Source organism: Thermobia domestica, chromosome 14 (assembly GCF_964235325.1).
Source record: "Thermobia domestica chromosome 14, izTheDome1.hap1.1, whole genome shotgun sequence".
Lineage (NCBI taxonomy): Eukaryota > Metazoa > Arthropoda > Insecta > Zygentoma > Lepismatidae > Thermobia > Thermobia domestica.
The window spans coordinates 150921771-150941232 of record NC_137467.1 but is presented as its reverse complement, the minus strand read 5'-3'; the positions used below and the strand labels follow the sequence as shown (position 1 = coordinate 150941232).

At 37.1% G+C, this 19462-nt stretch overlaps 1 protein-coding gene across 2 annotated transcripts in view; it reads right to left on the bottom strand.

The window, feature by feature from the left end:
- btv (dynein cytoplasmic heavy chain beethoven) overlaps nt 1–19462 on the bottom strand; it is a 437347-nt gene that overhangs the window by 131861 nt on the left and 286024 nt on the right. The window lies entirely within an intron of this gene.

Sequence of the window (19462 nt, the reverse complement as noted above, 5' to 3'; positions counted from 1 at the left end):
GGTTGCACAAAATTATCGGAAACAAGTGGTGATCGAGAACGCGAGCGTATCGAACACGATTCGGTATTGCATGAAGAATTAGATGATGTAGAATTTCTTCTGCGAGCTTTGCGTTTTTCACTAGCGGGTGGATCAAAAACCTGAGCAGGTAACCCTGGATGGAGTCCCGTTGCCATGATTGGAAGGATTCGTTAGCCGCATATCCTCAATGTGATACTGACTAGTAGTATCCTAAAGCGCCCCTTTCAGCTGCGCTTATTTTATAACTCTTTTCTAATGTTTGTAAATACGAGCTAGATCTTTCTTATTTAGATACATTTGCTTACAGAGACTACTATATAAACTATGGAACTGGTAACATTTGGCTGTAGGCTACACCTTTGACAGTAACATTAAAGATTTCGTACTAGACACAATGTGCCGCCATCTATTAGACTCAATTATACTAAATAAACTTTTGACATTTTATTTTACATTTTGAATGTTGAGGGCAGGGGCATTAAAGGGGAAACAGGAACATCATCTCACTTGGCACTTTTTTTTTTTTTTTTACATAATAGGAAAATGGAAACAACACGAGCAATCTAATATTTCATTTTCATATAGCAGTAGCGTAGCTAGAATTTTTTCAGGGCGGGAAACGAAGGGTCCAAGAAAATTTTGAGGGGGCCATCTCCAATAAATGTAATATTTTATTTACATAAATACACACACACACACACACACACACACACACACACATATATATATATATATATATATATATATATATATATATATATATATATATATATATATATATATATATGGTATTGCTAAATGATATGGACTCCTGTCACTGACGCCAAAAAAAAGTTCTCTTGAACTTTCGGCTATCGGACATAGTTTGGGATCTACAACGTGCCGAAAGCGTGGGAAAATGACTTTCGAACGCCAATAGTTCGGAAACTACCCTATGTAAAGAGGGCGGGTAAAAAATTCACTGAAGAAGCCATGGCTGCTGTATTGAATTTTCCATGTTTCAAAATCCTACTATGGATGCGCAAGGGATTCCCCAAAGGAACGTAGGGAGTCCCGGATAATCTGCCAAATGAAAATTGGTTTAAATGGATATGAATTGATAGGGTTTCTACCAGGTAGCAATAATTCGCTTGCATTAACTCAATATCTAGAACAAATACAAAATGGCGGACACCTTCATGCCCGTTGTGTGTGGTTGCATAATCGCCAGGTACGGATGCTCGCCAACAGTGACGTTCTGAGCATTAAATGTAACGAATTTGTACTCAAATGCTCTAGAAAGACATCTGGAGTGTCGGTAGAGCACAACAGATGAAGCAGGGTGATTCAGATGTGTGGAAACACGTAACGAAAAATGACCGGAAATGCACTCATACTCAGTAAACATGAGTTCAAAGCGTCGCAAATGTAAGGATTAGCGTCAAGAACATGAAAGCCATTGCCAATTCACCAATAATATTCCATCAATCCGATGTAATATGATGTGCACGGTTGCATACCAATAAGGATACAACAACTGAGGCCAAGTTTAACTTGTGCAAGGGGACTCACAAAGAAACTTAGTAAAGTAAAGGAATGTCACTAGTGGGATCGCATGATCGAAATTGAAATGTTTCCAATGTGTGCGTTGATAACGACATGGACAAATGCAAACATGTCCCACTACTGCTGGGACACCGTCCCACGTGCGAAAAATAGGAAAATAACTACTCGGGTCTTAAATCTGAGGCCGTGGGCTCCCAGTGGTATTGGAAACCGCGACCACGCGAGCGAAGCGAGCGAGCGCTTTAGCCCTGAGGCTCGAGGGAGCCTCACTTTCTCTCCATTCATTTCTTTGAGGAGTACCCACTTTGTTTGGCAAGCGCTCTTCTACAGCCTCCCGACATGCTTATGTGTTTCATTTTGTTAATCCTACTATACAGTTGTAAACAATCAGAGCTTTAAGACGTTTCTTCCTATTTCTCATGTCGTTTTATTTTCCATATATATTGTGTTCCAGCCGTAGTGTTACATGTGCCAAATTGGTTCAATTTCGTCTTTGTCTTGGCATGTGCGTGCACTGTGTGTAATATACGAATTTCCGGAGGTATTTTCCTATTTTTCGAGTACGTCATATATGCCAGAAGACGTGGAACATGATACAAGTTTGTTATTTTCACGCTCTATCAGAATTTGAACCATGGATTAAGAGATTTCTTTTCATGTGTCGACTCTGGGACAATGTCCCAAACAAAGAGGGACATTGATACAATCGTGTTCTAGTTACGTTCTACCAAAAAGTGCACCAGATGTAATAGCAGAATGTACAACGTTATTTTCCTAGTTTTCGCACGTGAGACGGTGTCCCAGCAGTAGTGGGACATATTGACATTTGTCCATTAGCTACATGCTGATATCAACACACACATTGGCCCAGGGGCGGATCCAGGACGGACTTCTGGAGGGGGCGGTGGGTTGTAATACTGCTACTTAGAGCTACTTTTAAGAGCGTCAAAAATAAACTATATATTTTATTTATATATAAAATAAAAAAGTTTCCTCTTCTGGGGAGGAAGCGATCGCCCCGATCGCACCCCCCTGAATCCGCCCCTGCATTGGCCACATTTCTCATATTGATCATGAGATCCCACTAGTGACATTCCTTTACTTTACCAAGTTTCTTTGTGAATCCCCTTGCACAATTTAAATTTGGCCTCAGTTGTATCTTTATTGGTATGCAACCGTGCACATCATATTACATCGGATTGATGAAATATTATTGGTGAATTGGCAATGGCTTTCATGTTCTTGATGCTATTCCTTATATTTCCGACACTTTGAACTCATGTTTACTGAGTATGAGTGCATTTCCGGTCATTTTTCGTTACGTGTTTCCACACATCTGAATCACCCTGCTTCATCTGTTGTGCTCTACCGACACTCCAGATGTCTTTCTAGAGCATTTGAGTACAAATTCGTTATATTTAATGCTCAGAACGTCACTGTTGGCGAGCATCCCTACCTGGCGATTATGCAACCACACACAACGGGAATGAAGGTGTCCGCCATTTTGTATTTGTTCTAGATATCGACTTAATACAAACGAATTATTGTTACCTTGTAGAAACCCTATCAATTCATATCCATTTAAACCAATTTTCATTTGGCAGATTATGCGGGACTCCCTACGTTTCTTTGGGAATCCCTTGCGCGTGCATGGTAGGATTTTGAAACATGGAAAATTCAATACAGCAGGTATGACTTCTTCACTGAATTTTTTACCCGCCCTCTTTACATTGGGTAGTTTCCGAACTATTGGCGTTCGAAAGTCATTTTCCCACACTTTCGGCACGTTGTAGATCCGAAACTATTCTATGTCCGATAGCCGAAAGTTCAAGAGAACTTTTTTTCTTGTCTCAGTGACAGGAGTCACCTCCCAAGAGTTGTAACACTTATTTAGCAACACCCGATATATATATATATATATATATATATATATATATATATATATATATATATATATATATATATATATATATATATCGGGTGAGTCCGTTAGTACCTACCATGCCTTTAAATCGAAAACGGTCCGAGATATGTACAAACTGAAAAACAAGTATCCCATTACTTGCAAAGGACAACAGAGCGAAGTAAAAAGTTTCGTTCCAGGGTCCCAGACGGAGTCCAACTGGTCCAACTCAAAACTGTCAAATGGAAAAAGGGGTAAAGTGGTATTTCGCTTGAAAGCTCTTGTAAAAAGAAAGATGCTACAACAAGTCTCGATTCTCTACGATCACCCTATGCAAAATGGCGGCGGGTCAAAATGTTATCAAAATTTGCATTGAACACAATATGGTTACCCCTATAAATCTGAAACGGACAGCCAGACGAAACACTGAAAAACAAGTGTCACATGATGTTCAAAGGACAACAGATCGAAGTAAAAAGTCTCGCCTCATGGAATCCCGCAGGGTCCCAGGCGGGGTCCACATTTAATTGATTATAGAAAACTGCGTCTCGCTATCTGTGACCGCTATCTGTAGCGATCAAAGCTAAAACTGGAAGTGGTTGAGTTCTGTCACTTTCGGTTTAATTAGAAGTTTAAGAGAGAATGCGGCCCTTACTCCTACAACGCTAAATCAATTCCCACGAACAGCTTCTCGCAATCTCTTACAGTTTATGCTCTATTAAATTAAATTGAAACCGGAAGTTGTAGTAAGCTTCTTCCACTTCTGGCTTTAGTAGAGCGTTAGGGATGAAGATAAATTTATTCCTGGAACGCTGAATCAATTCCCGAAAACCACTTGAAGTTATCATTTTTACCATATCTATTACCGTTTTTGATTTATAGTAATCGTTACAACCGGAAATGACTCATTTCTACTAATTCCGGTGTACCGATCACCTTCATTAACGAACAGCTACGAGATAATCACCGTATGTATCGATTCGCAAAAGAGAATTACGAATTCGTATTCATTCAAAAGTTGAGCTCCTCCGTGGCTAAGCGGTTAGCGTAAGACCCGGGTTCGATTCCCGGCGGGAGCTCATGTGGTTCGGATTCCACGTTAATTAGTAGGTCCACGTCTCATATAGCCTCGCTGCTGAACGGCACGTTAAACTCAAAAACAACTCAACTCATTCAAAAGTTATCGTGCGGAGTAAGGGACAGACAGACGGAAGTAATATTACAATATTATAAGTTCACTTCGTGATCATAATAATAATAATAATAATAATAATAATAATTCCGTAGTATTACTTTGGAGAATTTAATATATATAGCTATATTTTTTCCTTCTCAGTTTCCAAAAGGTTAAGCTGACATGGCCCTCTTGCAGGGTACGTGGCCAGCGACGATAAAGATGTTTCAACAGTCCAAATGTGCAACAATATATTAGACTGACATCTGTGCTTTTCACAGGAATGCCTTCGAAAAGAATAACACTAACTCAGTTCCTCTGCCACGTCCTGATAAAACCGTAGTGATGTCCTTGCGATATTATTTGAAGTCTTGTCCTGGACAAACAACCTGCTCGTGGGTTTTCACGGGGTTCTCCTGTTTCCTCCTACTTTCTTCATTCCACAATTTCACTCATTTCTTATAATCACCGTCTCCTTTAACCTAACCGGCATAACCGTGGGACGAAAAACTCAAAGATTTCATTTCATTTCTTCTTTTTTCGAAGTCGTCCATATGGATCATCACCTGGTTCGCGTCCATTCCATACAATTGTGGAATGTAGGCTATCTCAGATAGATAGGTGTCATAACAGATTCTTGGAAGTATCTAGCATTCACCTTCACGTCTTTGTCCACCTTACGTATCATCAACTTACCGTCATATATGAATTCCGTAACAACCATTATACCAAGAGCAAAACTTCACCTGCACTAACGAAAAAAGTTGCTGTGCCTCTTATCGTCAACATCACGGTATGTGATCGCTGGAATGTGACCATCAGCAGTAGGATGGACTTATGATTATAGTGACAACTTTCTTCCATTTGGAATTCGCCAAGTACTTGAAACTTAAGTACGTACGAAAACATAACATGGAAAAGGTTCATTATGTAACTTCCCCATACTCGTTGATTTTCGGCGCCATTTGATAACACTCACACACCTACAAGGTGACACACAACACCACTCCCGCCTGCAGACCTATAGTTCCAGTATGATACGATAATGCAGCACCGAATCGAATATTGTCGGATATAAGTGAACGACCTATTGTATACATTCTTTTTTAATTTCGTGGACGATGAGCTACTTTCTCACCAAATATAGTTGATATCCGACCAGCAGTTATCGAAAAATAAAACACCACATACAGACACACACATACACCTGGTAAGAACCTATAAGCCCCCGTATACTTACACCTGCATCTAATAATACACATACCTGCAATCATTATTGTATGCATTTTTGTGCTGTTGTATATACATGAAGAGCTACTGTTCTCTATATTTTCTCGTTCTAGCTCGCAATATTTTACCATGTGCAATAAGAACGATATTACAGAAAAGTGAAACCTGTCTGTAGCGGAACCGAGCGGGACTCGCAAAAATTTCTGTTAAAGTCAGGTTTCCGCTTAACAGAGATAGATTTTAACTTAAACAAAATACAATTCAATTTCATGTTCTTCTATTATGGAATGTAGTTTTGCAATACATTCATTAAATATTTCACTCTTTACATCATACGATCACCACAAAATTGGTAAAAAAAAAAAAAAAAAAAAAAAGAAGAAAAAAAACACCTTGATAAATTTTGCGTCAATTTTCTAACTAAACATTGTATGCCTTGAATTCAGTTTTATCCAGTTTTTCAGCTCCCGTTTTAGCGTATTCCTGTAATATAGGGCCCGATATGCGGTAATTTTACGCTTTGACACTAACAAACCACTCCCATACTATTCCATTAATGTCTTATTTTTCAGTTTCCTTAACTTCTATTTTTATTTTCCCATTACTGCAGTTTTCTCACTCCCTCAACATTTCCATTTTTTCTTTAGAATCTCGTACCCCTGGGTTCTACCGACGTAAAACATCTTCATGATTTCTTTACATTTAATTATCTCGTTCACTAGCATGAATACTTTCATCTTCGTGTTAAGATCAAACAAAACCGTTGTTTTACAAGCTATAATGATTGCTGCCGAACCAATGTATAAATGTAAGTTTAGAGCTGTATTTGTAAAAGTTTTATTTCAATGTGATTGATCAGGTGTAAAACCGAGAGTTGAGAAGGTCAAGGACAACAATAAACAGGAAATTACTGTATATTTCTGGAGTATTGGTGGGTCAAGGAACATTTTTCCCCCCTTAAATCTGGTATGTCCATGTATATGAGATTTCAGAACCATACGTGCTCAGAGCAATGGAGAGAGGGTATCAGAAAGGGCAAATGAGAAAGAATGACATAATTCTCTTACATGTTCTGCACATGAATTTTTGCTTCAGACCGAGGTGCACTTCGTCTAAACCTCGCGCGGTATACTTTTAGGACAGAAAGGTTTTCTTTGGAATTCTGAAAGTCCTCTGAATTCTTCACTGATTATCTTCACGACACGTGATAGAGATTATGACTCCTGCTTTGTTGCTTCAATTCCTTTTTTCCAGAACCTTGTTTTGTTAGTTTTTTCTCATTTTTTCGGGTGTCGCTAGTCGCTATAAATCGGAATAGAAGTACACCTACAAAGAAGACTAATAGCTGACATGCTTGGTACGTCCTGCGGAAAATTGTGGGAGTGAATATGATTAGTGGCTGGGGAAGGTCAACACTGTCCAGAAAGATTTATATATATATATATATATATATATATAAAACAGAAGAAGGAGCTTATCGCAGACATTGCAATGTATATGTTTGCCCTCTCACAGGATGCCTAAAATTTTTTTAAATGTTGTAGTCCAGAATTAAGAATTTTCCGGTAAACGTTTGTTTTGCTTTCCGTTGTCCACATAACATAGTTTCTGCTTAATGAAGGGACTTTTAAATGCTTTTACTCGTAACTTCATGGGAACGTAAAATATTTTCCTTTTTAGTAGTAACAGAAACAATTTTGTTCCGGTAATTAATTACTATATAGTTATGATACCGTAAAGTTAGAAAGTCCTGGGAATAACCTATACAATAACAACATTAACGTTATTGATACATACTATATTTCAGTCAATCTTTTCTTAACGTTATTTAGTGATAACGGAAAGTATTTCGTTCTTCTAATTCGTCACTATGTAGTTATGCGAAAAGTATAGTAACATTATTATTTTATAACAAATGTAAGTTATAAATGGTACATAACGAGAAAATTAACAAATATATTGCTATACTTGGCTGGATTTCCATTTATTTCGTTATTTTAAGGTTAAGTTCAATTAGTAAGTCTTGGGAATAACCTATAAACTAATAACGTTATGACAATATACCATATTCCTATCAACCTTTTCATAAGGTTATTTAGTGATAACATAAAGTAGTTTGCTCCTTTAAGACGTTACCATTATAGTTATCTGATAAGTATAGTAACATTAGTGTTTCGTAACAAATATATGAAGTTACAATTGGGACATAACGCATTGTGTTAACAAATATATTACGTTACTTCCGTCTATTTCGTTATGTTAAGTTAGAAAGCCCTGTTAGTTAGTTCTTTTACGCCAAAAAAATATTTTGTGAAATATAACGGAACTTCGGAAGGTTTAGACTGTATGTAGATAGATAAAACAGCACAACTGATATGTATCCTAGCACAGCACAGAAAAAATATCCTGGCAATACAACTAGTTGATACAACAATGATCCCAATAAATTCCTTTAAATTAGAAGTACACCCTCCATTCCAAAAGAAACCGAACGTTTTAAAAAACAAAAAAGCAATGTACATTTTGGAACAAATCATTTTTATTAATCAATGTATTCCTCTTCTGCATCGATACACATATTTGCACGCTCCAACAAGTTGTCAAACGACTTCTCCATGTCCTTTATTGGAATGGTCTTTAGGACAGCGGTCGTCGCCTTCTCAATGGCATCAATCGATGCGTGCCACTTTCCTTTCATCGCCAAATGTAGTTTCGGGAACAGATAGAAATCGCACGGAGCGAGATCTGGTGAATAGAGCGGATGATGCAACCGAATAATGTTATTTTTGACCAAAAATTCAGTTACAAGTCGCGAACGATGTGATGGTGCATTATCGTCCAAAAGAGTCCAACTGCCGATTTCGCGATATTCGGGCAGCAAACGCTTCATGACGCCTAAGTAAAACTCTTCAGTGACTGTCTGGCCGGGTTGAAGAAATTCTTTGTGGATAATTCCTTTTGAATCGTAAAAACAAATCAGCATCACCTTAACTTTTGACTTCACCAAGCGACTTTTTTTGGGTGTTCCTTCATCCGGCGCTCTCCATTCAGCACTTTGCCGCTTTGTTTCGGGCTCATATTCAAAACACCACGTCTCGTCACCAGTTACAATCGATTTCAGGAAGTTTCAATCCTGCCGAGCACTTTTAACGATGTCTTTGCAATGCGCAATTCGATCAACTTTCTGGTCTTCGGTGAGTTTGTGTGGTACAAACCGCGAATTAACCTTCTTAAGGCCCAAAACTTCGGTCAAAATGCGGTATGCGGTTGTTTGAGGAATGCCTAATTCCATTTCAATAACTTCCACCGACGATTTTCTGTTATGTTTGATGAATTCACGCACTTTTTCGATGTTTTCTTTCGATAATCCGGTTCTGGGACGGCCTGATCTTTCGTCGTCATCCAGCGTCTCTCTACCCGATTTGAATCGCCTGAACCACTCGTAAACTTGCGTACGGGATAGACACTCATCACCATATGCAGTTTGTAGCATTTGGTGCGTTTCACTAAAAGTTTTACCCAGTTTAACAAAAAACTCAATTGCAGCTCGTTGTTTGAAACTCATTTTCCGACCGATGTACACAACACACTGACAGTTGAAACGCAATAACTTTGTTGCCATGCATCCAAATGTCATGACATTTATACCAGTTGTCAATGAGGGACTACGCCATCTACCGGTAAAATATTACAACAGATGGTACTAGTGGTACTATTTGTTTTCAAAAGTTCGGTTTCTTTTGGAATGGAGGGTGTACTTCATATGTCAATGGAATAAAAAAGATCACTGGTTGTGATTAGTCTTTGATAAAAGATTAAATTCGTTGGTTTAAGTTCTGACCCTTTTAGCCCCTACTCATGTTATTATTCCCCTTGTTTATCTTCATTTTTAACATTCCCGCGCAAACAGCAGTTTGTGTGTACCTCTTCACTCCTATCATTTTCATACGCCTACGTTTATTTTCACCTTCATGATTAATCCGATTGGATAGAGAAGCGTGATTAACTAAGAAACTCAAAACCATCACAACGCTGAACACGTATTTCAGACTTTGACCGTTTCCGATTTTGAAAACGCTCCTGCGCACTATAAGTCATTACTCGACACCTTGTATATTACATTGTCATTAACGAATCCTATATAACAGTGGTGCTATTAAGCCGGTTCGCACCGGTTCTTTAGAACCGGTAGTTAAAATATTTCAAGTTCACAGAACCGTTTGTTATAACCAGACATAACAGTAAATTTTACCCAGTTATATCGTTATATCGTCCTTTACTCTTTTCCGACATTTTCTTTCCTTTTGCTTGTTCGGCGCTTCCTTGCTATCATCGCCCACGGCAACCGCCCCTAGCTACGGCTCTGCATATACATAGAATTTGTATTAAAAAAACAATATGATTTACAAAATGTGATTATATTGTTACACATATATCTTAGATATTCTTTTACACTATAATATTCTTTCTCTGAGATTAGGGATGCGCTCGAGTCGAGACATGTCTCGAATCTCGACTCGACTCGACTCGAATTCGAGTCGAGATGCGAGTCGAGACACACTTTGTAAAATTCGAGACGAGTCGAGACAAACGTATTTCTCGACTCAAATTTTCGAGTCGAGATACGAGTCGAGTCGAGACGGCTCTTAAAAATCTCGACTCGACTCGAATGTCTCGAAAATCTTTCTATAATTTTTAATATTATTTTGAAGAAAGTATTCACTCAGAAACAGCCTTGAAACCAATTCCAGCTTTTATTCCTTCAGAAAGGTACAGAACGCATAAAATTAATAGTTAATCTTTAAAGATCAAGATTTAATTTTCAGCTCAATTCAGTTAATTAGAACTAATAGTTAATGTCGTTGTATTTAGATGTACTGCAAATATAATGATAATAATAATAATTGATTATCTAGTTTGTATAAAACTATTATCCGTAGTCTAAATCTAGTTTGTATAAAACTATTGCGACAAAGTGAACTTCATAAATTCTCTGAATGAGCAGTTGGTAGTCTATAGTAATTTAGCATAGTTATAATTATTGTGTTTTTGTTCACATGAACGCAATAAGGTTACGTAACTCCTGGATTATTCGCTTGCCCAACTATTTTGAGGCTTTAATATGTTGCAGCATATCAAGAGCTACGGATAATATATAATGTAACATTTGTTGTACATCACATATTATGATACGAGATTATTTTACATAGTATATCTTATCTAATATAAATAAAATAAAGTTTGTGTGTTTGTCTGTCTGTTTGTGTGCAATCTGGGGACCAGACGAGTGGACCGAGAGTTCCCAAAATTTGGTCACTTGTACCTTGATCCAGGTCCCAGTCTAAGGCGAAGCGTTTTTGTCAAAATTAAAACCAGGGGGGTCTCAGGGGGGCGTTTACCGAGACATGTAGTAAAAGTAATCCAAATTGATCGACATTAGTGTCAAATCCATAATTTTCGCGGTCGCTGAAATGAATGGTGATACTTCCACAGGTGTTGACTTCCAAATACAGCCCCCATGCGAAGAATGGGTATATTAAGCTAGTATTACAATAAATGGACTGCTTGGATGCCAAGAACTAGTACAGATAAGTACCTTTCACTTCTGTGAATAGGTATTTTTTAAAAGGATTTTTTGTAAACACTAAATTATAAAACAATGAACTACATACAGTAGTTATGGTTTTGGTTCCCAACATAAAAGAAATATGGATTGTTCATGAGATATTGAACTTTAACTTTCACTCCTGGAAAATTTAAATTTTGGAGTTAGGCAATTTGGCATCAAAGCAGTTCACTGTAAGATAAATACATTCCGCACATTAGTAACATAGTTGTTCAGGAGCCTTCGATTTCCATCCTCTCAAATGAAAGCTGAACGATTGCTTGATACATGCTGACTATATAGGAGAAATAGTGTATTAAGTTTTCGAGCTTTGGTGCGTATCCGTATTTACACTCTGATATAACTTTAAGTTCACACTCAAATCGAGCTAATTGTTTAATGCATTTCGAAAGCTTTTGTTTTTATGCAGCTCATTAAGGAAAATCTATTTCATAATCGTAACATTTATGTACTAAGAAACTATGAACGTAAAGTGGACTCGACCTAGCCTCGTGGCTGCTGTGACTCAGTGGCACAGCTTTCACCCTTGGTGTGTGAGGACTCTGATTCTGTTTGTGTGTGTGTGTGAACTCCATGGCTAGTGTACGCGTCTTCGTCGTGGAAGACTCGGATTCAATTCCCGGCGCGAGCTCATGTAGTTCGGATTCCACGTTAATCAGTAGGTCTACATTTCATATATCCTCGCTGCTGAAAGAGACGGTAAAGTCAAAATCAACTCAACAATATATATATGTGCGTGTGCTTTTGTGAATTTCCTCGTGGCTGTATGGTTAACACATACACCTTGATCGCGGGAGACTCTGGTTCGATTTACGGTGGAAGGTCATGAAGTTGTTACCAGTATCCCACTTTAAACTGTAGATAAATGCCTCATATAACCATACATATAATATATATGCCTTTGATACACTTATTTTCCGACTTGGAAGCCATCGAAAATTTCCGGACACAGAGTCCCGTAGACCGAAAATGAGAAACATGGCTACAGAGTAAAGCTGCCATAAAAATTTAAGCTTTTTAGGCTAACTTAATCCTTATATATAATGCAACTAGCTTGGCCAAGTTATAATAGAGGAAATGCTATCATTTGCAACACTCTGAGAATAGAAAATGTTCGCCAGGTATTACTATCCCCCCTCTCCTGCAGAATGAAAACCCTGACTAAAACTCAATATTATATATATATATATATATATATATATATATATATACAGTGGAGTAGGGAAGCGGGGGGAGGGGCCGCCCCCCAAAAGAGGTCCCACAATGTACTTTGGTACTTTGATCTTTGCAATGTTTTATATATTTTTATGTTTATATATTTTTTGTATGTAATTTTTCTATATGTACCTATAACAGCACTTGCCCCCCCCCAAACACATCCTGGCTACGCTACTGTATATATATACAGGTATAAATATTTTGTGTAATGTAACAAACAGTGGCGGATAGTATTCATGTTTTCTTGTAGAGATCCTTACGAGGGTTCGCTTCCATCTTCCTCTCCACAAGAACTAAGATAAATTAAAAAATTGCGATTACTTGTTAATCTTGTACAAAGGACGCAATTAAAGTCAATGTGTAACACCCCTTCACATTTAGATTTTTGCCCTGGAAGAAATCCAGTTATTATTGTTTCTTGATTTCTCAGTCTCACCTACATAAACATACGAATAGAATTAAAGGATAGGACATGTTTAGAGTGCTTGCATGTGACATCTAACTATATTTCTCATCAAATGTGTCACAGATGAAAATGTCCGTTTGTACTGCCTCTATTTTCTGGTACACATGTTTCATTTATGTTATGTTGCTAAAATAAAACAAGTACAGACTGCGCCTGTGTGCCTGACAAAACGTAAATGTACTAGATAATTATTTCTTCACTTTCTTCAAAAAAAAGAAAGTAACCCATCTCATGTCGGCTAACAAAAAGAGGTAGCGGACCAAAGATAGCCGTTGTTTACCTAAGGTCGTTACACAGCAGGGGTTTCATTCAGTCAGAGAGAAAAGAAAAAAATAATTTAAAGTTTCTACATTTGTTTTGAACTGCAATATACTTCTTCCTTTTATTTTAAGAACCATTTCCTTGTACTTTGTCTGCATCAGAAAAAAAATGCAAAAAAAAATCACTAGTGCAAAATGCTATTTACCCAAAGTACGTACTAGATCACTAGTTCAATAATAAAACCAATAAATCCAGTATCAAAATCATAAATGTGGCATCCCTGGGTTGGAGCGAAAGTAATGGTTGGAGTAAAAACTAGTCCGTATTTCTACTGCGTTCTGTTGTTGAATTCACAGAAATGTTCAAAAATAAATTCAAGAAGTAAAACACGATCCTACAAAAGACTGTTTACGTGCTCACTGGTTTTAGTATTGTGAACTGAAACTCAAGTGCGCAGTCATGTTGAATACTTCTGACCCTTTCTACTTTACAACTTGACGTGGGATGAGGGTCAGGATAGATCTAGTGATATACCGCTAAAGGAAGTGCTTCAGTGCAGAGTCGGAAGCGGTATGTATTGTTTATACTACTTACAATGTTACCCCCCTCATAAAATATAAATTCACCCTTTCTCCCTTCCCTTTTTCGAATACAATGAACCGACTCTTTTGCTGAAGAAAGATGCTAAGAGAAAATTGAAACATTGTGTCTAAACTTTCTTTGAAGCGCAGTCTTTTGTATTTGTAGGGTTTTGCGAGTGTTTTCACATCAATATGATGAGATAGTTAGCCAAATCTTTTACCATGGACTCCTGCTGCGAACTGACCGTGAGTAAACACCTGATCTCGCTGTGCTCAATTTCTAAAACAAATAGGAAGTTATCTTGTGCTTTTGCATTTCTGCACGCACACAGGTACCATTGCTATGTTTTAATGATCAGAAGAAATATCAAAACCATCCGATATATATGATACGAAACAGCTAACAGAGGAAGGCAAAGATTATACCAAGCTTTCCGCGTGGTACCATTATGGAGAATAAATATTTGATAAAGTCACGTAGATGCGCTTAAACGTATTCCATCTGTCCTTGTAATTTTTCTGGTCTCATCAATTTCTCAGGAGAATACGTACAACATATGTCCAAATTCCATATATACTCTTTCTAAACTAATGAGTAAACTCATTAAGATCACCAACTGATATCAATAAACAGGAAAGAAAACAATACTTTATACTTCTATCATTTGGTACACATCTCTATGAAGCATAGCTTGTTTCTTTTCGAAATAGCTCCTTCGTGTCACAGCTGTGGTTAGTTTTGTTTTGTGTTAGGATGAAAGAGAGAAATGCAACATTTGCTTGGCGGTGAAGTTATATATATTATTAAGATGAGCGGTGATAAGCGAGGTTTAAGAAACAGTGCCTTTCGGATGCACAATTTAACGGGTAGTTGCAGTCCGTGTTGAGAATCGAACCAAAGCTATGTAAGACATGTCAATATTGAGCTCTTTTGTGGTAAAAGTGAACTTCAGAAACACACAAAAGACTTGAAACATCAAGTTAATGTAAAGCAATTGAAAAATAGCCTACCTATCGCTGCATCTTTTCTGTGGCAAGGAACATGCAGTGCGCAGCAACCAGAATCGTGTTAAGGGCTTTTTTTCGAACATAACATTTCCTCCCACACCATAAAAGACAATATAATGTTTGTTAAAAGAAAGTGCACATAATATTTTTAAATTTTGTTTGTGATCCTATCATGCATAATTATAAATAATGCCTTTCATACTACGAGAATGAGTTCGACTATACTTCATGGCCCCTCTAAAGCGGGGCCGCGGTGGTTCAGTGGTAGATCGTTCAGCTCTGGTGCTTCGGGACCCTGGTTCGATCCCAGCTCGCACCAAGTGAACTTTGTGGTGGACAAACACCGTGTGCGTGGGTTTCCTCGGGGTTCTTCCGTTCTTCCCACTTTCTTCATTCCACGATTTCACTAATTTCTCATCATCACCCCTCTCCTTTAGCCTAACCGGCATAATCGTGGGACGTAAAACTCAAAGATTTCACTTCATTTTTCCCCTCGAAAGCGATATTTTTCAAAATTATTTATTGTTACATATTGTAAATTTACGGTATCTATTTTAGTGGACGGAAAATTTTGCATCTAATCGGATAATTTCATGGCTTCTAACAGGAATTCGCAGTTACGAAATTTGCATCACTGTCTTTTGAAAGGATGCCTAGAAAAAATACTACTAGAAAAAACTGAAAACACAAAATGGATTTGATAGCCAAATTCACGTCATCTTGGTGCGTCGTCATTTTTTTTTTAAATATTTGTATTGAGTATTAGATTAGAGTTTAGTGTCCATTTCAGCATCAAGGCTATATGAGAAGTGAACTTACAAATTAATGTGGGTTCAAAGCACACGAGTTCCCATCGGAAATCGAACCTAGGTCTCCCGCACCAAAGACGCGTACGCTAATCATATGGACAAGGGTGTTCAATATTTAGTAATGTGTACATAAAGGTGTGAAATTGCGCTTGTATAATGGAATGCAATTCCTTCTACTGACATAAACCTTCACAATACTCAGCTGGACAAAGTATATTTAAAAAGAAAATGTCACTCTTTATGTTTCAGTTCCTGGTTCGACTGAAGAATGGAACAAATTGCAATGAGCGTTTTTGGATCCTACTTTGTGTAGTTGATTCATCATAAACTTGGTATTTGATACGGATATGAACTAAAAACGTAGAAATATAAATTTAAGTCATCCAAGTACCTTTAAACAAAAATTGAATATGAATATATATATATATATATATATATATATATATATATATATCGTTCGTGAAAGAGTCATGTTATTTCTTTAATACAAGTACATGAATACAGTTAGCTCCTCTTAATGAAAATAAGTGGTGGTTGGTCTTTAAAACTAGTGTGGAAAGATTAGTAAAGAATCTGGCATAATTTAGAAAAATATATGGTAATTCAGGCCCGTGTTTGGCATCATCGATTGTCTCAAGAGTGGCAACCCTGACTTAAAGGTTTCGCTTCGAGAATAATGGATTCTCTGGGGTATATCAGATATACAACTCGAGTTGGAGCAGTTTTCTCTATAACAAGCTTTGAAGCAGGCAGCATATCTGTTGAAATAAGTTATTTCTGAGTATATGAGTGGAATATAGAACTATTTTGAGTCAGTTCGACTTGTTTCTAGTTAAGGCAAGGTAAATCAATCCCCGGATAGAGAAATAGATTACTCTTATGCTATTTCTTAGTAGGGAACATCTAACATTTTCACGGGAGACAGTGTCTTTTTATGGATATTGACATTTCCACGTATATTTAAGATTGCTAGCAATACCTGGTTTCCATAGTAACGGAGCAAATCGTAGGGATTTTAGAGTGAGAGCCTTATTTGAATCGTGAGCAAGAAGGATGCTTGCTTGCGTGGTTCAAAGACTGTTTTTAAACCACAGTCTGACTGTATTCAACTGAGTGTGAACTTAAAGAATACTGAACTAGTTCTCGATGCGAACCTAACCTCAAACGAAGATTCTGCTGAAGGCGCTTCACTTCTCTGGTGAGAGGAATTTTCTTATATTCAACCAACTCAATCCTATAAGTAACAGAATTAGCCTTTTTGATGGAGAGTCTGTTTATAGACCATTCCATGTTTAGGACTTTAGGCCAGACAGCTTTCTGATTATTGAAATTGTCTTTTAGATGTTAGGGAGTATGATGTAAGAAAACACATGTTCTGCTCTCTCATGATTAAAGCACTGCTTAGCTGCGTTAAAGAAAATTGATTTGAAGTTATAGTTTCATGAAGGCTTAAGTAGGCGACTTCTTCTCCGGACTGAAAAGTTGGTCTTTTATTTCATGACAGTTAACTTAAAGGAAATTCTTCTCAAATCAGAGCACCATTCTTAAGCACCAAAATATCCTGTATGGACTGTGGAAATGCTTTATTTATCAAAGTTTCCCTAAACATGTGGTATGTACTACTCTGTGCTTGTTAATTACCCTAGACAAACTTACCGGGCAGTTCAAATTTTTACAGTTAAAGAAAACATTACAAGACTAATAGTTATTTACTATATGTTATTTTAAATGCGACACTAGTAGCAATAGAAGCCACGAACTCATTTTCTTTTCTTTTCTTTCTTTCTTTTTTTAATCGCACACACAAGAACACCTGTACACCAAAACGATCATGTTCGACAATGTTCCTGGGTTCATTGCGTGTTTCTATCTCTTGGTAGATGAATGCTTGTCCAGAATCACTATTGGAAAACGGGTTGCAAACCGCGAAATGCATGTTTAACCCTTTGAGACCTGGTGGTAACATTTGCGTACATCATATTTGCGAACACAAAATACTACTTAGTAAATAACCAGTAGTTTTGAAATAGCCTTTGTTACTACTTAGTTTATTATCTAAACAAATTAGACAGAGCACTATGGCTCAGTGGTAGAGCGCTTACCTCTGGTGCGTGGGGCTGCGGTTCGATTCTCGGCAAAGTAGTTTGTAGTGGACAACATCGTGCTCGTGGGTTTTCTCGGGGTACTCCCGTTTCCTCCCACAATTTCATTCCAACAATTCTTCCATCATCATTCACTTACTTTAATCATTATCTCCCTTAGCCTAACAGACATAAACCTGGGACGTTAAACTCAAAGATTTCATTTCATTTTTTTAGAAACCAATTAAATCATAATTAAATTGAAGGCTTATTCTTTTAGTATGGGAAACATATTGACACCCATGGCCGTAATCAGGCTTGAAGATTTGGTCGGACAGACATCATTTAGGGTCAGTCTCTTAAGTATTCTTTTAATTAACAATGCTGAACAAACTAGACAATCGTGTATTAGGATTGTAGAAAACGACCGTGAATTATGTTCAAACACAATGATTATGATATTTATTTCTCTGACTATTGAATCTTTACACAACAGTATTAAACAAAAGAGAATAATTGTTTGTATAATAGTATTCAAGAGTTTTCTCATCATGATTAGTTTTGTAAACAATTCAATTACACTTATTTGGTGTTTATTTCTAAATAATAAGTCCTAATACAATTTCATAAAGTTGTAATTCTTCTTTAGTTTGTATCACTTTACACAATGACAAATTCAAAAGGTGTCTTGTATCGGTGCAGTACCAGTTTTTCACGTTTTTCAAAATTTTCCAAAACCCAAAGAATAATCTTTAATTTCTGTAATTTTAGTCGTCACAAATTACAATTTTATAATGTAGTCAATGTTTATAATTACTGGGCAGTTGGGCGTTTAAACTAATGACATCATAATAAAGTCAACACCATAATTTTGAGTTGAATTGATTCTGAGTTTAACGTCCCGTTCAGCAGCGAGGCTATGTAAGACGTAGACCTACTGATTAATGTGGAATCCGAACCACATGAACTCCTACCGGGAATCAAGCCCAGGTTTCCCACGCCAAAGGCAAGTATGCTAACCGTTAGCCTCGAAGGAGCTCCACCATAATTTTAGTGGGCGATAAGAAATATCTCGCCAGTGCTTTTACAATAAATAAAATTTTATAAGTATTAAAGAATAGTGGTAAGAGATTTTACAATAGCTCTTTTATTTATGAGATATGAGTATTTTGAAAAAAAAAACTAAAGAATACATTGTTATTGGCGGAACCACAAAAGACTCGTAAAATGAACTTTCTTATAAATACATACGCACCTTACTCACCTTTTATAATTGCTATGCTTACGTTCTCCATAAAAACAGAAATTATCTTTTAGTGATACTTTACACAAGATCACGAAGTGGATTCCAATTTAATTAAAGGCAAAATACAACACAATAATCCACAAATATTGCCTCAAGTGAGTTTAAAGATTTCTAAACATTAGTGCGAAACCGGGCTCTGCCGTTGCGATCGATTTGCAGGCCTTGAGAGGGAAGTAAGAAGGGACTTACGCACATAGTAAGTAAAAACAATTAATATGCCTGTAACTTTCCCC